Raw genomic sequence first — 23,886 nt, 5'->3', positions numbered from 1 at the left:
GAGGCTGCCTAACAGGGCAGGACGCATACATATACTTTTATTTGTCCACATTCACTTAACTTTATTTTTCACTTACTCTCACGCACAACAAAACAATCACAACAACAAGGTACCTTTTATTTTTCAACACACTTATTACACTTTTAGGTTTCCCTGGCCAGTCCCAGTGTTCTTGGATACCCCTCAATCTAGCTGTGTTGTTCCTAACTCCAGATCTTCTCAGATTTATCTTCAAACTGGCAAAATTTTTATTCAATTCTGGGTGCTTTCGAATATTAATATCTCAACCCAGCAAACTTAATTCTGGGTGCTCTCGGAATGTTTATCCCTCAACCCAGCAGGTTTGAATTAACCCTGGATGCTCTTGGAATATTAATCCCTCAATCCAGCAGGTTTGAATCAACCCTGGATGCTCTTGGACTATTAATCCCTCAACCCAGCAGGTTTGAATTTACCCTGGATGCTCTTGGAATATTAATCCCTCAACCCAGCAGGTTTGAATCAACCCTGGATGCTCTTGGAATATTAATCCCTCAATCCTGCAGGTTTAATCAACCCTGGATGCTCTTGGAATATTAATCCCTCAATCCTGCAGGTTTGAATCAACCCTGGATGCTCTTGGAATATTAATTGCTCAATCCAGCAGGTTTAATCTTGGATGTTCTTGGGCATTCTTATCCCTCAATCCAGCAGAATTTTTAGGGGCCCCTCCTACACATTTTACCTTTTCTTTTTCCCCAATAGATTATGCCAAGAAAACCCTCTTTTTACCTTTTAATTAATTTTTTTTTTCTGATTAATTACCTTTTATTCCCCCCCCCAAGGGGTCCCACTCTTTCTCTGAGACCCAGACCCGGGGGGGGTTCTCTCACTCTTTTTATCACTCGCTTCGTCTTTTTACTGGCCGCTTTTCTCGCGAAAAAGACGGAAACGCAGCATGGGAGACTACTGCTCTCGCTTAGCAGGTCTGGGGTAACCCATCCCACCTCTCATTCACACACATTCATTCTCTCTTTATTCGCCCCGTCTCACATAAATTTATAAAACCCTAAGGGTTCAATCTAAACTACAGGGGTTAGGAAAGAAAAGGAGAAAAAAATTGCCTTAGTTCTTCCTTTTAATGCTAAGGCTGTGCCACTCCTTTATCCTTTCTCAATCTTCTTCAAACACGACTCAGGTTTCAGGGACTAGGTGGCTTTTAAATTCACTATTTCACACTTTGCTTGTTCAACCCCTGGGTTATAGTATCTCGGCAATTCAGGGGTACATGCACGACACGTGGATCTCCATCTGTATGAAATACAATACCACCTCCTCTGACACTTCAAGCATCGGAGGAGAACCTAAGCTGTGTGCCAGTCTGGCTTCTAGCAAAAGGTTGTCAATCCACACACAAAGCGGGGGATTACCCCTTCCAGACCCCACCTCAAGGGGTTCTTAAGCGCCCGTTCAACTGGTGGTTGTTCCCAGTCAAAGGCTAGATAGCAACTTGTTGAACTTTGGTATATCCCAGTTCAGAATATTCTGTCTCTCCTTCCGTCCTCCCGCTCTATGACTACCGAGTCCCCTGATGGATGAAGAGACTGACTTGGTTCAAGCTGAAACCACCTGTGGAGAGCCTGTCTGGGAGGCCGGGCTCCCTCGGCCTGGGCTTGGAGTTCCGCAGTCACTGTGGGCAGATCGCCTCTCACTTGTAACAAGAACTGAACAGCAAACCCCGTAATGCAAAGGATCTCCCAGTGACAGCTTTTAACACTAAAGGGCAGTGCTATCGCACAACAAACACTTAACTCTTAGCCCAGCCGAGTTCGCTGGCTACTTTTGCAAGCCCTTTACTAACCAGCGATGCTTTTAAGCAGTGCTTGTAACTCCCAACTTGTACCACGCTCCCACTAGCTGCGCTATCAGCTAGCGGCGTTCAAAGCAGCTCCTCAAACCGCGGCTTGTGCCCGCGCGCCTGCTGCACTATCAGCTAGGCTGCGCCTAAAGCACCTTTGCAAGCCCCGACTTAAGCCCCGCGCCACGCTGCCTCCCACTCGCCAGGGACAGCCCGTGCCGCACATGCGCACCACCCGCTCTATCAGGTAGTGTAGCTGAACTGCCCCGCGCATGCGCTCTCCAACACTGCCGCGCCGCGTCTCTGTATCTTAGTAACGCCGCACCGTGCTTCACACACACACACAAGCACGCACGTCTGGATGTAACAGACACACCACACCAAAACTGGGGCACACCACACTGCAATCGGGACACAACACACTGAAATCGAGATTTCTCCCTCCCCGAGCCGCGCTATCAGCTGGGGAGGTCCTCCCGCCTTTTCCTAGTCTGGCTTCTAGTTACCCGCTAGTTATTCCCCTGGAGCTCAACATTCACCTCATTCTCACCTCATCTCCCTCCGACTCATCTTGTACTGAGTCGTCTTGTACCGGGGCAGAGGGATGTTGTGGTGAATGTGGAGGTAGGGGTGGAGGGGGAGGAGGTATGGAATCGGGTAGGTCTGTATCCTCTTTCAATCTTTTCTTCTTCTCCCTAGTACTAAGTGCAAACAACTTAGTGCGAGTTTCCCCCACTATCTAGAGGGAGGCGTACTCGCTTTCCTCTAAGTTCAAGGGCTCTTTAAAACTCACATTAAATACTTAGAGCCTGACATATCTAATCCTCAAATGAGCCAAACACTGGCCAGTACAAATGGTCCACTCTTATTTGTTTCCCTCCCCACACCTCTATGCAATAGTGCACCATTTTCACCTTGTCCTTTCCTGGAGGGGAAGGCATCCCAATTTTTAATCATTAGTCCTTATGGACTATCTGGAGGAATTTGGGGAAGCTTTACAGGGTTTCCCCTACCCATGGGACCAGAGGGCTTGCTTTTCTTCTGTCCCATCTTCCGGAGTGCCTTCTTACATACACTTCTACGCTTCCCTCAATTCGTGGCCCAGCCCGTCGCCGGGTGTGGGAAACGCACTACTATGTGGTCCACACACTCACGTCGTCTCATAGAGACGTCTCACTCATCACACTCCAGGATCCCAACCCCGACCGAGCGGGCCCCGTTCCCTCTGAACGGAGCAACCTCAGTAGCCCCGAAGGACCACTGAAAAGTACTTACACAGTCCTGTGTCTTCGCCCGGGACTTCGTGCACAAAGATTAAGGGGTTGCCGGCTATTCTTTGCTTGCCACCGAATTAGGCTTCGTCGGTAAGGGTCCCAGAGGGGAGACTCCTGAGCGGGGCTCGCTGCCAAGGCCGCGAGGGCACCTCCCCGTGAGGAGCTTCCAACGGATAGCCCTTATCCGAGTCATGGCACCAGATTGTTATAAATTGAGGTGAATAATTTGTTCAGCCTTTCAAGAGTCAATCAGAAATTTATTGATTACAGCAAGCGATGGCAAGCAAACAGCGCTGGGTGCAGCCGGGGAGTCCCTGCTCCGCAAACGGCTCACGCTGTTTCCCCCTTCCCAGAGTCTTTTTATACTCTTTTTCTTCCGTGTCCGCGGTATCTCTGGGTGTACTCTGCGCTTGCACCCTCTGTTGCTAGGGGGTCTTCTTCTACTCTCTGGTGGTCGTTTGAGGAAGGCTCCTCTCTTCTTCCTTGGTGAAAGTCCACAGCCCTGTAATGGTCTTTTCCACATAAGGTTATATGTTATATGCACCTAAGTTCTAATTACACAACCAGCTTAAGTAATCAACATACTAGCTAGTTTCTATCTGGCGGTTTTCTGTTATCTACACAAGGCTTCTCCTTTGGTTCTCTGTTATCTTACACAAGGCTTCTCCTTTGATTTTCATGCTTCTCCTTTGATTTTCTGTTATCTACACAAGGCTTCTCCTTTCTGTCTTGATGAACAAAGAGTCTTTTCTAACTTATCACAGGGATGAGGGCAAGGGAGAAGCGGGGGAGAGGAGGCGGTGGGGTTGGGGGAAGCTGCCGCTGCCACAGCGGACACGACGGGCCGTGCAGTGAGGTTTGTCGGGGCTGTGGCTGTCAGGCAGGCAGGAATGTTAGTGGGGGTGGGCAGACTCGCGGCGAGGGGAGGGTGCAAGCAGCGTGCCATGTACTGCGTAACCTGTGGAGCAGAATCCGCGCTTGCCACGTCCCGGGGCGGGGGGGTGGGTCGAAGGATAGGCGGGCTCCACGGACCCCGCGGGTGCGGAGAGGGGTGGGTGGGCACGGCGCGAATTCTGTGTTCCCCATGCCAGGAAGGGGGGCTGAGGGTGGGTGGGTCCCAGGACCGGCGTTTGGACCTGGAGAAAGTGGAGAATAGGATTCAGAGACTGAGAGAGGAATGTTATCTGGCATATTAGCATTTGAAGAGACATTGTCTGGTGGGAGTGATAAGGTTGGAATGCCCTCAGTAGAGGAAGTCTGCAGAGAAATTGAGCTCTTTATATTTGTCTTTTCGACCGCGTTAGTGATAGAATGAAAAAGGTAAAAACTGAGTTACAGAAAAGTCTTCATTAATTTGGAGAGTATATATTCTTGCCCCTCCCATGTCCCAAAAAGAATCTAAACCAATAGTATGTGTGTTAGTGTCCGGAAACTGGGAAATAATCCACTTTATAAATTTTTTCAAGTTAGTTTTTGAAAGATTGCCTTTAGAGAAAGAAAAGCTGTTAGCAAATAGGATTTCTAGGTTTTGTAAATATAAGTCTCTCTCATTCTGGGATCGTTTTAATTTACTAGGTTTTGATCCCATTCCGATATAATTCCCTTTTCCCCCCCAGCAGTAGAAAAGAAAAAAAAAAAAAAGAAAAAAACCACAAAATGATCCAAGATAAAAGCAGGCAAAAAAGGCTGGTTTAAAACTTACTCTTCTTCAGCCGAATGTGGGCCAAAAACTGCTGGTGGGTGGTCTGCTGTGTCCGACTCCTCAGGATCTTGTCCCAGATGCCGATATGGAGGGTCATCAGATGCATCTTCAGATAACTTCTTCTATAATGGAGAGCTTTTCTTCAGGAGGTCGTAGCGACCCGAGGCAGTGACAATTCAGGAGAATTTTTAGGCATCTGTAGGAATGTGATAACTTGTTAGTCTAAACATTATGCAGGTGGTGTTTTTTCACCTTGCTTTTCTGTTCCTCTCAAGGACGGTGTGTGAGAAAGATGTTTTTATTAATTAACCAATCAAATAGAATGTGTCGTGTCGGTCTATTTAAGCCGAAGTTTCCCTTTCATTAAAGCCTTCTTTTATTCCTTTTGATGCAGTGTCCTTGCCTGTTCTTGTGTCATTCTTGGGCCAAGGGTGACAGATGGACAGTTATTAAAGTCTTTTGTCCATTTTCTTGGTCTTGTCTCGGCAACAGTCTCAGGTCTTCATGTTGTAACAACTTCTTTACCAGCGTGAGGTTAATATCAATGGGAGTAGGCTGCAAATCTTGACTTAGAATATAATTACACTATATATCATATCACTTTTTACAGCCCAACTAAAATCAACAAAGTTATAAGCACAAATATTGGAGTGATTACTTGTATCTACAGTAATATTACTCCCAAATATAAAATCACAAGACGTTCTCATACAAGTGCATTTATACCAATATACACAAGTACAGTTTCCAGGTTTTCATTGGGATGAATTTCTGTTGTGGTGCATCCCCCCCTCCCCTCCTTCCTTTTCCAGGCCACACTTCAATTTGAGAAATGCTCGTTAGGCCTCAGCCTTGACAAACAGCACCTGGGCTCAGCTATTCTTCAGCTTATCAGAAATACTGTCTACTCCCAGGAACTGCTGCTGTCTAACGAGCTCCTATTTTTCTTATGAACAGCCTTGGAAACTATTTTTCTTGCCTGAATGATATACCATCTCCATTCTCACACTTTCAAAGAAAGTGCCGACCCAAACTGGGGCCAGGATGAAATATTATTATGACTAAAGTCCATTGTCTTGTCACCCTACAAACTGAGGTCCAAAATGAGACCCTTTGAGCTCTTCTGAACCTTAGTGGGATGCAATCAACAACCTCCCTCTGAGAGCCCCTCTCAGAACTAGCAAACTCTCAGGTTTTTTATACTCAGAGGATCACCGAACAATGACAAGTCCTGGGCTGATATCCTCACTCCTCAAGGCCCAACCCTTCATGCATTGGGGAGGTGCAAAGACATCCATAGTGAGTATTTCACTGACCTTTGAGGGGAATTTTTCCCAGATACCTTGCTTACACTGATTCTATATGTCTGTGTGCATGCATATGCACATATGCTATAGCAAATCGGGGAGAAATGCTGCTTTCTCAGACATTTAAGTACCTTAGATATCTAAGTTAGGCCTGTAAGTAAGGTTAAGTGATAAGCTAAGTTAAATGCTGCTAAGTGTTTGTTCTTTTGCTAAGTTGCTAAGTTTAACTTTGAAGTTATAAGTTAGGTTAAATGCTATAAAGTGTTATTCCTTTGTTAAATTGCTACAGTTATAAGTTAGGTATGTGTGGTTCCTTTGTTAAATTCTGAGGTTTAAGGTATAAGTTAAAGTACTGTTAAGTTTGAGTGTTGTTAAGCTTTTAGGCTGTGTTCCTTTTTATCCTTGCCTTCACTATCCTTTTGTCACATGCACCTAAGCACACATGCACACACAGACACCCCCCCCCCCCCAATAGTTCTCAGTTCATTTCTGATTTGACTGCCTGGATTTTGTTAGGTTTTGTTGTTGCTTATTTTTCCTTGTTGTGCCTTAACTGTTCTGTAAGTAGTAGAATGAATCTTGTCAATGAACTTTGTTGTGCTGTTGCTTAATATTAAATCTGGCTTTTGCTGCCCTGGGAAGTTACACAAGTACAAGTGAACCTATCCATCAGATGCTATGCCCTCCCTGATCTATGTCAGTCAACAGTTGGTTTACTCCCCTGTTCCAGAAAGTTCACTGTTCTCGTTACCCTTATTGGTTCTTTCTGTAAAGCCACTCCTTTCCCCTCTCTCCATTGGTTCTGTGTATGTTACTCCATCCTTGTTCCTCCCCTTGGTCTTTCCCCTGTTGGTTCGTTTGTACCCCGACCACTCCTACCCCCCCACTGCTGTGTGCCCCGTCCCCGCCTTCCCTCAAGACACTCGGAGCTGTCTCCCCCTGCAAGCGGTTGTCTCCCTGCTCCGCTCCCACCTTCCTCTCCCTCTGCCTCTCCTACAATAAACCCTCATGGAATACAGCAGCCTGAGTGTCCTCCTGTTTCTCTGGTGCAGCTATCCATAACTATCTGGGCACCTGCGGATCAGCCAGCTGCGGGCCACCCTGCTGGACCGGATCTGCAGGCGCTTTATACACCCTTGCTTATGGCGGCCTGGGATCCCAGGGGTCAGTCTGCCCCCCCAGGCAACTGCTGACGTAGGTGTCCCGGATAGTGCTGTGCTTAATCAGCTCAGCCTGTCTGGGCCCTCGGGCAAGCTCCCAGCCACAGGCAACTTACCGAGCAACTTTGGAGTGATTTCAGCTCTAGTGAATTCAGCTCTTCAGTGATTTCAGCTCATTGCTCGCTATGTGCCTCGGCAGATGCAGGGATGGAGAGAGGAGAAGTCTGTATGGAGTTCCGCAGCGGTGTCTTTATTGGCAGCTCCTGCGAAGGTTTCCAGTGACAGTTCTTCTGCCGAATTGAGCAAAGATGGGAGTTTATGTAGGATTCTAGGGTGATGGAAATTGTCCAATGGCCAGGGTTGAGGAGAATACTACCTATAGCCTTACAGAGAGATAACAAGGGTCTGAGGGTGGAAGAGGGGCTGCTTTGGTCCACTCATCATGACTATGCATTTCTTATCTTAGGCGAGTGACCACCAGGGAGGCCTTGCAGGGCCTCTGCCTGCTACACTTGCTGGCATTTTTTTTTAAGCGATCTCAAACACTCATTCATAACAATCTCAAAATGAGAAACATTTTGCTCAGTGACAAGACAAATGTCTTGAGCTTTGCTGGTGCTATTTTCACAAATGAATCCTTGTTGCTTTTGTGCAATGTACACATCAACATCAATTGTCTGCCATTTATTTCCATCTTTTCAGGCCCATACCCTATGCTCCAGAAGATTCTATTGTGGTTTAATCGTAATGCAATAATTGGATATATTTCATATACCAAAGCATTGTGTATCAGTAACACAAAAGCTGTGGCTGTGCTGATGATGGGACTGACTAGGTACCACCAGGTTTGGAATTTCTTTTCAAATTAAATCATATTATCCCAAATTACTTTTTGACTTTTAATAGGTAAGGTATCTTTTTCACCTTACCTTTTGATTGCAACTGTATCAATTGATGGTCTTTTTCATTAATTCCCTTCTACTGAGGTCATATATCCATTAGAAACCATTTATTAGTTCCCAAAGCCAAAAGAGAAGATCGTAGAGGGTGTTTAAGCTATTTAGGTCACTAGTTATTGTGACTAGTTTGTTCATTAGTACCTCAGACTCTATGCCATTTAGAACTCCCAATCAGGTTCCCAGGATGCCAATCACATCCCTTCTGGTTCGCCTAGTGGAAGTGAGAGCTTGTTAATGCAACCATGCTGTCCACCCTGCATAACAGGTTTTCAGGAATGGTGAGCAAACTTGTTGGACTGTGGAAACAGTATTCTATATCAACAGCTCAGGTCACTGGGTTAAATAACATTTGCTGTTGACCTGTATTTTTTATTTAGTAGGGACCAATGTTTTAGATGAGAGGAGACAGTTCGATAAGAGGCTGAGTTGTTAAATATGATTCTTCAACAACAATTTTGAATTGAAGACCCAAGCTCAATCAAGAGTTGAGGTCTGTCCACAGGCACAAGTGTTGGATGGGATATATTAAAGCTATGCCAGCACTCATGCTTAAAAGAGCAGGTATATGCATTGGTTTTTTCCTTTGGCATAGTTTGCAACACTTTTTCCTTCGACATAGATTCCAACAATGTGTAAGACTGTTGTCATGCAATTAGGGTTATTTTTAATTTGGCATCCTATCAAAATTATGTCTACTTTAATTTCCTTTAGACATGGGATGTGTGGATTTCCACTCTCATCTGTGATGATCCACTCTTGCCCATAAAAGGTGTTGTTGTACAGTGTCACTGTAAACAAATTTAGGTTAGGCATAGATATGACTAGAAGTACATAGTCTTCCATCCATGGCCACCTTGTCGTACACAAATGTCACAATTTACATTCTACAATTAGGAAAATCAAATAAAAAAAACATAATCAAAACAAAAAAACCACACTGTTTTCCCCATGAACAAAATGCAAGCATGGGTTGTGCAAAAGTGAAATTGTACTCACCATTTGATTTTGATATCTGGTGGCAGGATTTCTTTTTACTTGTTTTAGTAAAATCAGTATGGTATATTTTGATTGCAGTGGGGTCTCATGAGTAGACCCACTGATTGCTCAGCACCCAATTTTTATTTCTCCCTTGGGCATTGCTTGGAGTACCAATCGTCCAGAAATGTCATGGTTGTAATGAGTGATCTTAATTCCTTTTCCATCAATATTGAGATCATGTACAACCACAACAGCAAGGTTCAGGTTGGCCTTAACTTTGTGTGGGAGCTCAACACTTCTGATATGTTTAACATAAGCTTGGGACCATGACCATTCTGTGTCTTGATTATGAGTCAAGGGCAATTGCATTGTCACAGCATAGAATATCATAACTCCAACCTATTGATTTGTTATCCCTAAAATTTAGGTTTCCAGATAATTATGCACAGCAGAAAAAGTATTACAGCCAAAACTAATGACAGTATTTCTTGTATATGTTCAAGGCTGATGTAGGCTAATCCGTCTGTCCACATGCAATTCATTTGGTGTTCCAGTGAAACAGAAAAGAAAGGGAATACGATCAGTTGAAAATGTGCTAACTTATTATGGCCTGGGGTTCTCGGGGTCTATCCGACCCCGGCTGCGGTAGGTGTCCCGGATAGCACTGAGCACAACCTGTCCAGGTCCCTCAGGCAAGCTCCCAGCAGCAGGCAATCTTAGCAAGCAGCTCAGCTCTTAAGTGAGATCAGCTCTTTGGTAAATTCAGCTCTTCAGTGATTTCAGCTCTTTGCTTGCTAAGGTGCGCCAGCAGATGCAGGGAGAGAGAGGAGAAGGCTATATGAGGTTCCACAGATGTGTCTTTATTGGCAGCTTCTACAAAGGGTTTCAGTGACAGCTCTTCTGCCAAACTGGGCAGAAATGGGGATTTATATAGAGTGTAGGCGTTTTGGGAAATGGTCCAATAGTAAGGGTTGAGGAGAATATGACCTATGGTCTTACAGAGAGATAACAAGGGTCTGAAGGCAGAAGAGGGGCTACTTTGGTCCAGTCATCATGACTAGGCATTTCTTATCTTAGGCAAGTGACTGCCAGGGAGGCCTTGCAGGGCCTGTGGCTGCTACATTAACTAAAAAGAGGGTTTTGAGATTCAGGTGGAATGTCAACTTCCACTTTATGAAGTACTTACCACATGGCTGTTGCTGCTGCCCCTACAGTTTCAGCAGGGGTCTCCTCTGATCAGAATATCTGGAGAGAGTGAGACTGCTGGTAAAATTTCAGCAGGCGTAACGTATGCAGTCATGGGTGAATGTTTATATTCTTGTGGGAGTCTGTTAAAGGTGTATTGCATTCCCTTCCAGGCAAGCATGGATTGTGCTTTGTTGTGTGAAGTGAAAACCTTAGATGTAAAAGATATGCCCCTTCCATTGTTGCCTTTTTCCCATCCTGCAAATGAAACTCGAGATAATTTTAGTAAGGAGGTAATATAAAAGGAGATCTTTATTTGAAGGCCTTCAGGAGCAGTTATGGAAAGATGTCCACAAAAGCCCCCCCCCCCCAGGGGTGAGTACATTTTATAGGTTTTAGGAAATTACTATAATTGATAAAAAGCACCAATTAGGAGGACAAGTGGTGATGCAATTTCCCCCAGGTCAAGCCCTTTCTCTGGAGCCCCCCCCTTCAGCACTAGTTGTACTTTGTCCATGAAAATGTATCTCAAAGAGCTGTTCTCGGCCTTGGTTCCCAGGAAGAACCAAGATAGTACAGAGCCTTGTACCCCCTGGGGCTTGGAGCTCTGGAATTTGTTTTGTCTTTCTGCCTAAGGAAAGGCCATGGAAAAGTACTGGGAAAACTAGTCACTAATACAATAGACTACAGAGCTACAAATATATGTGTGAAGAATACAGAGAACATAGAAAAAAAGGCAAAACCTAAATGGCATCATTCCCCCCTTTTTTTAGAGACTAACAAGACTCCATATTGTTTAGCCTCTACTCCATATTTAACCATACAACCAGTTTACACAATCAGTCATCCCACTCGGTGTTATACAGATGCCAACTAGAACTACAGCTACTGTGAATACTTTTTTATCCAAGCTCAGTTTGGTAACCATGATATGAATGTACTGAAGATACTCAAGATTCAGTGAGCTCCTTTGAGAGCTACCTGGTGTAGAATGAGTTTGCTTTCAAATTTCATCCAAATCCTTAGGAATTCTTTCACTCTGATCTGCATAAGAACAACAACCAGTATTAATGATTTTGTAGCTAGTAGGAAATTAAGAGCCATTCTGTTTTGTAAATATTTGGAATCACGGCCCTATGGACACAGGCCCGATCTCTATTTAGGGGTACAACTTACCAGGCCAGATTCTCATATCCAATACCACCCTGACAAGTTGTTCTTATGAAGAGTTTTTGGATACATTTTGGACTAGAGCTACATGCAAATTTTTAGGGTCAAATTTGAATCATGGTTACCAACTGTGCAGATAAGAGGTACAAAAGAACAATTTAAATCACATCATCCTGATTTGTATCAGTCTCTGTTTTCCGGTTGTCTCAGGAACAGCGGTCTTCTTAATTATGGAACAGTGAGGCTAGTCAGGACTTGGAATGGCCCTTTCCACTTAGCTTGTAAGGTTGCTGTTTCTTCATTTAACATAGACTCAGTCTACAGGCTGGAACAGATGAGCAAGTGTGTCCAGTCTTACCTATCTGGATAACATGATGACTCTCTGGAGTTTCTGCAAAGTGGAACTTAAAAGTTGTTAAATACCTTTGCAGGTCATTTTTCCCCTCATATGGATTTCTCCCTCAATATATACAATTTTATATGGCCTGCCATGCAATATTTCTTAAGGCCCGATGTTGTCTTTCTGCCTTGATTGCATGCAGATTCTCAGCAAGGTTATAGGCAAGGCTTGAAACTATGTCATAGATGCTTCTGACAGATTTTATTAATCTGTGTTCTGAGGGTTCCATTCACACATTCAGCCTTACCACTCATCTGGGGTATATAGGGAATTTACAGATCCCAAACAATTCCCAACATTTGACTAACTTCCCTGATCACTGGGGGACCATCCTCAAAGGAACCCCAAACCTTTGGAATTATATGATTGACAAAAACTTTCACCACCTCCCTTGCTGTGTTAGTGCAACAGGAGTAAGCTTTAGACCATCCATTAAAGGTGTCAACTAACACCAATACATACCTGTTTCATTTTGCTTAGTAACTCAGCAGAATCTATTGGCCAATAATCTCCAGGAAAACGTCCTGCCTCTTTTATTTTTAGTACAACTCTTTTGCCCATGTTTGGGTTGTTTCTGGTGTAATAGTCCATTTACTTTCCTTGATTTAAGCCTTTGTGCCAGAAAACTGATTGTCATTTTGATCACACTTTGGGGCAAACCTTGACAAATTGATTTCCTTTTGTGGCATCACTATTAAGATGCCTTTTTCTGCAGCCCCTTTACTATTTCATCAGCAAAAAAATTCTTTAATTTGGGAGTTGTTTTCCTGTTTTGCTGAGCTTTGCAATGCATAAAAGCTGCTTCTCTACATTCCCAAATACTCTGTAGTTGTGCACGGGTCTGTTCAGAGTGTTCAATTCTTTGAACCCTCTTTCTTACTTTGAATAGTTGCCAGGCCTCTTTCCTTCCAGATGACTTTGCTCAGTTCTAGATCTTTCATTGATGTAATCAGTTCAGCCTTCTGTGCTGATACATTTGATGGCAAGGCCTTTTGCCTGGTTACCTGGTTTGTGGCTATCACTGCATAACTTGTCACCTGTTTGCCATCTCACATGAAGCTGCTCTCATCTGCACACAGCTTCCATTCTGGCACATCCTTCAGGTCTGGTCTGCTGGAATAGGCTTCCTCTATGGTCTGCAAACAATCATACTCAGATACATTATCAGTTAGTGTTGGGAACAGCAGCATACCAGGATTAACAGCAAACATTTTCAGAATAACATTACCCTGTTTTTTCAGAATTTTTTAAAATTGTCGATAAGAACCAACTGGAATTCAAATTTATGGGGCATAATTATGTATGTATTGATAGGATTCTATTTGTGGGTTTTTAATCTTGCCTGGCTCATGGCCGTAATGCTTTTGCAAATCAGCCACTTGAATCGGATTGAATTGAGTTGTTTCTTGGGTATGGTTCCCTTGTCCACCCCAAGGTTTTTTAGTAAATCCAGTTTCATGCACAAAGGAATTTGAAGGAAGTAAATAATCATTTTCCCTTAGTTCATTATCACAAGGATCACACACTATATTTTCATTAGTGTCAGGGGAATCAGGAGTTTGCATAAGCTTCATTTCAACTTCAGAGTCTCCTAATTTCTTTAAATATTTCTCCTGAAATTTTGTCAGCTGTCAGACATTAGTGAATAGTGTGCACAGAAGAGCAGATCTCATTGTTACCCTCATCAGATTTGGAATCAGGGTTCTCTACAGTTTTATCATCATCATTATTGTACCAGATATCCCTGTCCCAAGTCTCAGGGTATGTATAATGTACATACTTGCAGAGGCACTGTACTAGTTTGAAAGCAAACCAGTGGGAGACTCCAAGTCAGAAATACAATTTAATAGGAAAATTAAAATAAATGCAATAGTACAAAACCACTGACAGAGTCAGAATAACACCTGACACCCTGTCGGTCAGGGTGTTGGTAGCAGTCCAATTAAATGGTGGCTACAGTCCTCTTGGAGTGACAGATGTAGTTCCGTTGAAGCAGTGATCCTGTAGAAGGGTGTGGTCTTCCTCTGAAGGTCCAGTGGGGGTGTAGAAGGGTCTGGTCTTCCTCTGGGAATCCAGTGGAAAAAGGCTGCTTGTGGTGTTCTACAGCTCAGATTATATCCAGGTAGGAATGCTGGGTTCCTCCCCCTGAGCGGATCATCTCACAATGGGACAATGTAATTTTATGAGTCATGCAGTGAGGCTTGATGGCCCATTTACAGAAGATATCCCCTCAGAGGGAGGATGGATTGTAGAACAGACAAAGAACACTGCCTGTCAGCGTCTCAATGCTGGAATGACCCCAAGATTGTAAAAGTCCTTGTTTCCTAGCCCGTGCAGCCAAAGAAGGAGTCTGAAATGCGTAGGATCGGGTTCTCAAGGTTGTTTATATTTCCTTATCTATAACATTCTTTCTCTGACCTGCCAAGGTCTGTATAGCAAGGAAGCCATGGCAATCTGCATGCCCTCTCGGGCGGTGTTTGCATTTTATATCAAAAGTTACGTATAGTCTGTTTACAATTTTGTGCCAATAACTATCATCTATGTTGGACAGTGTGTCTCTACCTTAAACCAAGTGTCACCATCACACCCAGACATGGAGGACAAGAAGAAGGAGAAGAAGGCTAGGACACTCCCAAATCCCTCCATCTTGTACCCCTGAATCACATTCTAAAAATCCCAAAATTCTACTTTTTCACCCTGTGTCAATTCAGCTACTACACTACTCAAACCCTTGTGGCTTGTAATTCCTCATACAGAGTTGGCAACCTTTCCCACAGGCTAAAATCGAAGCCACAAGTGTTTTTGACTTCGTGCCAAGGTCTCCGAGCCCCCTGCCAGGGTCTCGAGACAGCCAGGGCAGCCAGAGGGATGTCCAGGACTCCGACAACTGCCTCACCTAGTTTTAACAGATGGTGATAGAATACATACTTTTGGTTATATCTTACATGGTAACCTAAGACAGGCACGTATCCAAAACAAGAGGCAGTTTCTCCGACAACAGTTTCTCTCTGCTCTCTGCTGCAGTGAGCAGAGTTTTAAGGTGGCCAACCTCAGTTTTAAGATGAGCATTTTCAATCCTAAATGTAATAACTTGGATTCCCAGTTTTTCTCCTGTTTCCCTCTCAAAGGCTACCAATGACTTCAGCACCTCAATTTCTGATTTCAAAGCAGTATACTCTACATCAGAAATCCATTAAGAAGGATGGTTTGACTGACTTATTCAGGGAAATATGCCATCAATATAAGGGAGACCCCTCAGCAGGTCTTCCCACTTTGTGACCCCTCAGTGGGTTTTCCTTTTTATTTGAGTATGTTACCCACTGCCGGTGACTGCCAGCACCTGTAAAGGATTCAGACCAACAGTTTATGGAACAACACTCTATTAATATAAAATTGTGACAGGTTATGGTTCAAATATTGTCAATGATAGTGTCTGACTGCAAAAACATATTCAAAGCAATACACAGACAAGCTCTAATCCCCAGTAAAAGTATTCAACATGAGTAGAGTATGGTTCTTACCCAATAGGCATCCTTATGGTGGAGAAGACAGATCCCAGCAGTTATGATAGAGTCTTCCCATTCTTGACTTTCTTTTATACCATTTCTCTATGTTTAGGTGGAGCTTGAGTGACTCTAGTCATGCATACCTTTGTTACTGTTTGGTATAAAATTCTCTCACTTCACTTTTAAAGATACAGTCAAAAAATATCTACAGACCGTGCCCAGTGAGGGGTGGTTGTCCCTTGGAGGCAGGTACCTTTGGGATGGAGATGTGCTTTAATATTACAATTAGGCTATAATGAACCAAGTTCCTCCAAGGAAAATTATTTCAACACAGTTGTTGGCTCAGTAGCAAGACATCTTCTCCTATCTCCCCTGGTTGACTGGTGCTATGTAGTTTATCAGCTGCAAAATACCATCAGGTTCCCTTCCCTGCAAGGATTTTCACAGAGCCTGGCCGCAGTGTCTCCACTCTGCTCCACCCTACATTCCATCCCCCTTAGTAGGTGTGTGTGTATGGGGAATTATCATGGAATAGGTTTTAAGTCATGCCAACCACATTCTATCCAGGGAGCAGCAACTGTGATTTACCCTATAATTTCCATACCATTATAGCCTCCTTTAGATTGCGAATTTAACTTCTAAGTTTCCTCTAATTTTACCCCCAGTCATCTTTCCACAAATGACTTCTCTGCAAATCTTGTAAGCAGCCACTGTTCCCTTTCTCTTCCAAACCCCCAGCCTCCAGCAATACACTAAATACATTTAACTGTTGGTATATGAATGCAAGACTCACAAGCTGAGAGCAAAATGAATGTTTATTGCAGAGTTAAGACAGTACTTATACTCTTAGTGCAAGAATCTCTGTTCAGTCTTTCACATAAAACCCAGTTGCAGGCCTGTAATAAATCTGCCGGCCTGACAGCTTGTTAGTTTTCTCAAGGTTTGCAGGCTTCGAATAAACAGGATGCCTTTCCTGTTTTCAGATCATGTGTAATCTGCTTTCTCTCATGATTCCCAGGAATTTTCTGCAGTGTCAGGCTTGCTTTTCTCTCACATTTAACTGTGAATATCTCCAAGTAATGGGATGAAATACTGAAGACTAAGAAGATCCCAGCATAAATACATTTAAGGAAAGCAATTTAGTGTATAGTACTGTGGTAGTCTGTTATTTTACAGTTTGTTCTTCTGTAGTAGGTTTTATATATTCCTTGTTATAAGTTTGTAATTGTTCTTTCCATGTACCCCATTTGGATTCCCTAATGATTCAGTCCTGAATTGTTTACCCCAAGATTTTCCCTCCAAGTGCATGTCAATACACCTGTCAGTCTCCTTGTACCTCCTTTGTTCCCTTCTGGAATGTTCCCTGTCCTTCATCCCTTCCTCGAAGCAAGATTGGGGTGCAGGGTTTTCTCCTTCCCCTTGTTGGCTTCTATTGGATAGCCCTTACCCTGCACTCCTCCCCTAATGCCTTCCTATTGGTAAAAGGTTGTGTCCTCCCCTTATTCCCTCTCCTTAAAAGCATCTTTTTGCCCCGAATTATTGTCACTTGTCCCTGAATCCTCTGGGGAAATAAAACTTCCTTGGAACTCAAACAAGTGATCCCTCTCTATTCCTTTGCCTTGGTTTCTCATACTGGGTTGCTGCTGTGTTACCCACGCCACAGCCGTCTGCTGCAGGGAGCTGCAAGCCTCTGTAAGCACCGCCACCTGGGAGGTCTCAGTAGAGATCCAGAGGCGGCCACTCTCATGACTGCACATCGGTCTCGGGGAGTGAGCTGGCTGGAGAACATCTTCCCTGTGACCGCAGCGTGCAGTTACATAGTACAATGAATTTTCATTTATTCTTTAAAGGAAAGCAGAGCCATGACATAATAAAGACATCCATGTCTGCTTTAATAATTTTTGTGTAATTTGAAAAATTCTTCATAAAAATGAGGGCAAATGTACACAAATACCATGCAAATACCTGGGAATAGATGCTGAAAATGTTTAGTAAAATATTTTAGGTATAATCTCTATGCATCATAATAATCAGTCTGTACTTTTAAAATATTTTGGTGGGATAAAAAGCAATGCTTATTATCTTATTTTAAAAAGGAAAAGTTGCTGACTCTACCAGGATTTCATCTTCCCATGAGGAAGATGGGTGGAGCTCTTTCTAATTAGGGAAGTCCATGATAGAAAACTAGACAGCACCCAAAAAGAGAGCTTAAAGTGATGCTGAGAGGAATGTTAATGGACAACATGCCCCTGGACTACAATTACTTTTGAAATCTGTTCTCTTCTTAATCTTGTCCATATTTTGATTTTGAAAGGACAACAAATTTACAAGATTTTTTTGTAAGTTGACTAGACAAGTGTCGTGGTTTGACATGGAAGTGAATTTTTTCCAGGAAGTTGGGTCAAACCAATCAGTGGTCAGGTTTGGATATTGGCACCTGGAGTGACCACTGAAAGTATGGACACGCCTCTGAGAACACAGGGGGTTAAAAGCAAGAACTCCCAGGAGAACTCTCTCTTTTGGTTCCGGTCGTCAGAGAGTGCAGACGCTCCCCTGCCCGCCCTCAGGCTGGGTGGGGGAGGGGAAGCCACGCGGCCTTGTCCGGGTAGGCCGAGGGGCTGAGGGTCTGGAACCAAGCCAGCTCCTGTGGACGGAAGGGTGGAGAGAAGTGGAGATGCCTTTGCCCCCCCCCCCAAGAGGGAAAGAGACAGAGAGCCTGGCAGCACCTGGAAATCTGCCGGCAGAGGAGAAGGAGAAGGCGGGGGGGGGGGGGGGGGGACGGCCAGCGTGGGAGGTGGAACACCGGACTGAGATATCAGCCGTCCAGGGAGTCTGAACTTTTAACCCTTTCCAGGAAATGAGGGCTTTTTAAAAGTATTACTCCTCCTTGATTTGTAGTGGAAGAGAGATAGTCCGGGAACTGAGATGTTAGAAGAAGAAATGTTTAGGTGGGAAGAGATGATGAAGTAGCTTTGGCTGGACTTTTCTTGTTAGCCATGGACTGAACTGTCGGAGCCTTCCCCGGATTGGGGTGACTCCGGATGGTGGTAAAGTCTCTCCTCCAACCCGTGCCTTCAAAGAAAGACCCAGCAGTCTTCAGTCGTCCGGTCTCAAGGCAGTTTATTGCATGTTATCTCAAGGCACACAGACTCCCTGACATTGTCCCTGACTCTGTCTGTCCCCGTCTCTGGCTGTCTCCTCTCTCCCCTCCCCGAGGGGCTGGTGCCATCTTTTATATCACATATTACGTATTAGGTGTTTATAGTTTTTCCCCAATACCTACTACCTATGTTGAACAGTGACTTTCTACTCTAAACCAATCTGTGAGTGCCAACATCACCAAGAACATGGAGAATAGGAAGAAGAAAGAAGGAGGACAGGGCACGCCCAAATTCCTCCATCTTAGAACCTCTGACCCCCATGTACAAACCTCAGACCCCCCTGTACAGCACTAAAAAATTCTACCTTTCACCTTGTGACTACTTCTATTATAATATCTAAACTTTTGTGATTTCTTGTTCTTCCTGCAAAGTTGGTAAATTGTTCCATGGGTCAAGCTCAAGACCACAGGGGTCCCTGGCCGCCTGCCAGGGTCTCAGAGGCCTCTGCCCTGAGCCCAGAACATCCAAGAGTGTCTGAGGGACACCTTGGGTTCCGACACTGAACCAAACTCTCCTGCAATAGAGACTGCATTTTAGGGGGATGCAGTGGTGACCCAAGGAGACCTGTTTCAGCTTCGAGCAGCACAAGAATGGCGAGAAACGAAGAAAGCTGAAGAGGGAATGGTGATACCCTCTGTCTTCGGGAAGAAGATGAGTCCTGTTTTTGGACCCCTCGGCCCCAGGGGAAAATGGGGGGGACTGTAGTCCCAGGATGAGAAACTGAACTGTTATATCTTTGGGTCCGTGGCAAAGCATCCTTAAAGGAGCCCTATGAGCAGTCTGTCCATGCACGGTGGTGAGAGCACTGTGACATGGAATGGAGAGTGTCACACTGGCAGATTTTTTTTCCGGGCGGTTGCCATGTGTGACAGGGAAACACAGGGGGGCAGCTGTGTTTCCTGGGGGTCTGTGGTACAAGAGAGACTTCTCTCTCCCTTGATAGTTTGAGTATAGATTACCTGAAGGGTGGTGATTTGATCAAGAATCCCGGGTGATGTTTCATGGCTGGGTGTTTTTGGAATTGGGAGGAGGAGGGGTGGTTTAAAAGGTCTTCATCCTGGATTTAGTTTATGTGTTTTCTGTATTAGTAGTAGTTTAATAAAGTTTTTTTCCTTTGTTATTAAGCTTGGGCCTGCTCTGCTCTGTTCCTGATAACATCTCACAGCATTTATTTAGAAAAGGTGCATTTTCATGGGGACGCTGGCATTGCGCCAGTGTCCAACCATGACAACAAGTAACCTTATTTTTAGTTGGTTACACTTTGTTTTTAGTAAACAGCAAATGTCTTTCATCTGTGAACTGATGAAAAATGAGAATCCATAGTTCTTTTATTTTCTAAGTATTTTTATTGAAGTCAGTGAAAATGAAATTATGGAACATGTATGTAACAAAATCCAGAGCCTGTGCTATTAGATATCACATAACCACAGAATAGGTAAGGTTGGAAGCACAGTGGGTCATCTCTGAGGGTGTGGCAGGGCAGTTTGCAAGGCAGTTCACACAGGTAGGGCAAGCAGGCAAGATTGCAGGCAGGGTTGCAGGTTTTCTTGATAGTAAGGTTTACTGTGTGTTGTTTGTGGTGTTTCTGTTGGTTGGTTGGTTTTAGGGTTTCTGGTAGGAATGTTTTTTACGCGATCGAAAACTGTAGCTAGTACAAGTGTATGTAACCAAATGGAACCCTCCTGAAAAGGATGCATCTGTACAGACCCATTCCTGTGTGGACTGTTTGAGCTTATCAGTGGTTTCAGGAGGCGTTGCAAAGAAAACCTGCCTGTGGTGTGAACAGGTGAATGATCTCCTTTGACTGGTGGTCGAGATTAGAGAAGATGTTGAAAGACTAAGGAGTATCAGGGAAAGTGAAAGGGAAATAGATTGGTGGAGTTCAGCCCTCCCATCCTTGAGGGAGGCCCACCAAGAGTCAGAGGACTCCTATGCCTCCCACTTTCAGGCAACAGAAGGACACCTGGCAGATGAAGGGGAATGGAAATGGGTCCCTGCTCAGGTCAGTAATAATAAAAATTCCTCCTGACTCCCATCCCCTAGCCAGGTGCCACTTCAGAATAGGTATGAGCCCCTGGATCTAGAGAGTCAGCCAGATGATTTAGAAGAAAATTATCTGCTCAATGAGCCTCCCAATTATGATTAATCTATAAGATGGATCACCACCTCTAACATCAAAAAGAAAAGAAGGGTAATCATAGTGGGTGACTCCCTTCTGAAGGGAACAGAGGGCCCTATATGTCAACCGGGCCCACCCAACAGAGAGGTCTGCTGCCTCCCTGGCACCCGGATATGGAATATTACTGAGACACTGCCTGGTCTGATTCAGCCCTCTGATTATTACCCACTGCTGATACTCCAAGCTGGCAGTGATGAGATTGAAAAGAGGAGTGTCAGGACAATTAAAAGGGACTTTAGGGCACTGGGACAAGTGGTTGATAGGATAGGGGCACAGGTAGTCTTTTCCTCAGTCTCTTTGGTGGCTGAGAAAAACAGTGAAAGGAATAGGAGAGCTCACATTATCAACAAGTGGCTCAAGGGTTGGTGTCATCGGCCAAATTTTGGATTCTTTGATCATGGGGCAACTTTTATGGCACCTGGCCTGCTGGAACCAGATGGGCTCCATCTCTCTGTTAAGGGCAGAAGGATTTTAGTTCATGAACTGGCAGAACTTGTTGAGAGGGCTTTAAACTAGGTTTGAAGGGGGAAGGGGATGCAGCTGGGTTGTCTGGAAGCAGGCCCAAGGGAAGTAAGCCTGAGTTAGGGATGAAATCAGTAGCCCAGCTGAGGTGCATGTATACCAATGCAGGCAGCATGGGTAACAACAAGAAGAGCTGGAGGCCATGGTTCAACAGCAAAGCTATGATGTAACTGCCATCACGGAAACATGGTGGGATGACTCACTGTTGTAGATGTTGGTGAACTTAATGGGAAGAATGATGATGTTTAACTTTATTTTAGAAGGTTGAATGATTTCTTTATTATAATTATGTTATAATACATTAATATCTTATATAAAAGAGGATATTAAATACTACATGCTACTTTCTTTAACTATCATATCTAACTAACTTACAACTTGTAACTTTGTTCTTTAGAGCTTAAACACAGGTAGACCTGATTGGCCATCAGGCCCAAACAATCCACCATAGTTTAACTAAGCGCTCACTCTAGGTAAACAATTCTCTAAACACATTCTACAAAAGAAAAACAAGAAGCAAAAATAAAAATTGTTTTCTCTTTCATTTCTCTCTGCACACCTCAATAAAAAATCCTGAGAGAGAGAGAAATGTACTTACCACAACTCACATAGCTGGAGCACTGCACTGGATGGCTACAAGCTCTTCAGAAGAGACAGGAAAGGGAGAAGAAGTGGAGGGGTGGCCCTTTATATTAGGGAGGCTTTTGATGCCGTGGGTATTGAAACTAATGATGATGAAGTTAAATGCCTATGGGTAAGAATTAAGGGGAAGGCCAACAAGGCTGACATCCTACTGGGAGTCTGTGATCGTCCACCCAACCAGGAAGAAGAGGTGGAGAACTTATTCTATAAGCAACTGGAGAATGTTTCAGGATCATCAGCCCTTGTTCTTGTAGGTGACTTCAACTTGCCAGACATCTGCTGGGAAATTAATACAGCAGAAAAAAAGCAGTTCAGGAAGTTTTTAGAGTGTGTGGAGGACAACTTTTTGTCACAGCTGGTGGGTGGGCCCACCAGGGGAGAGATATCTTAGATATGTTGTTTGCAAATAGAGATGGGCTGGTGGGAGATGTGGTGGTTGGAGGCCATTTGGGGCACAGTGATCATGAAATTATAGAATTCTCGATATTTGGTGAAAACAGGAAGAACACCAATAAGACTTCTACATTGGACTTCCGGAGGGCAGACTTTGGCCTATTTAGGAGACTTACTCAGAGAGTTCCTTGAGAAGCAGCCCTTAAAGGAGTCCAGGAAAGGTGGGCATGCTTCAAAACAGAGATCTTGAGGGCACAGGAACAGACTGTCCCTGTGTGCTGAAAGATGAGTCAACAAGGTAAACACCCAGCCTGGATGGGCAAGAAGGTTTTGGAGGAACTTAGGAATAAAAAGAGGATGTATCATCTTTGGAAGGAGGGTAAGGTCTCTCAGGAAGTATTTAAGAGGGCTGCTAGAGCATATAGGAAAAAAATTAGGGAGGCCAAAGGTCAGTTAGAACTTAATTTGTGTCCCAGATTGAAAAGCAAGATGTATTCTATTTGCCATCTGTATGGCAGTTGTCTTGTGTTAAGTGGGCAATTTTTCCTTATCTCTTCCACAATCAGTCCTCCCTCTGGGGGATAATGGGCCATTGAGTGTCACTGCATGACTGATAAGAACTATAACATCCCATTCTGAGATGCTCTGCCCAGAGGGAGGAGCTAAGCATTCCTACCTGCATATAGTCTTGCGATTCTGGCCCAACAGCACAGCTTTTTATGCACTGGATTTTCCCAGAGGAACAGCTGCCTCTTCCACTGCCTCTTCAGAGGAAGACTGCACCCTTTTCTACAGTGTCACTACTCCAACAGAACCACACCTGACACTCCAGGATGACTGCAGCCACAATTCCAATTGGACTGCTACCAACACTCTGTCCAACAGGGTGTCAGGTTGTATTCTGACTCTGTCAGTGTTGTTTTGATTTATTGCATTGTCTATTTTATCTTTTTATTTTCTTCCCTAATAAAGAACTGTTATTCCTGCTCCCATATTTTTGCCTGAGAGCCCCCCTTAATTTCAAATTTATAACAATTAGGAGGGAAGGGGTCTACATTTTTCCATTTCAGGGGAGGCTCCTGCCTTCCTTAGCAGACACCTGTCTTCCCAAACCTAGACAATTTGGCAACTTCTGTGAAGGTTAATAAAAAATGTTTTTACAAATATATTAATGGCAAAAGGAAGAGTAAAACCAACCTTTGTTCTTTATTAGATGCGGGAGGGAACTTAGTGACTGCAGATGAGGAGAAGGCAGAGGTGCTTTACGCCTTCTTTGTCTCAGTTTTTAGTGGGAAGATGACTTGCCTTCAGGACAACTGTCCTCTTGGGTTGGTAGATGGTATCAGGGAGCAGAATGGTCCCCCTGTTATCCAAGAGGAGGCAGTCAGAGAACTGCTGAGCCACTTGGATGTTCATAAATCTATGGGATCAGATGGGATCCATCCCAGCGTGATGAGAGTGCTGGCAGATGAGCTTGCAAAACCACTCTTCATCATTTACCAGCAGTCCTG

The sequence above is a fragment of the Vidua macroura genome, assembly GCF_024509145.1.
Source record: "Vidua macroura isolate BioBank_ID:100142 chromosome W unlocalized genomic scaffold, ASM2450914v1 whyW_random_scaffold_30, whole genome shotgun sequence".
Classification (NCBI taxonomy): domain Eukaryota; kingdom Metazoa; phylum Chordata; class Aves; order Passeriformes; family Viduidae; genus Vidua; species Vidua macroura.
The sequence above is the reverse complement of the archived record's forward strand: the minus strand, read 5'-3'. Positions refer to the sequence as shown.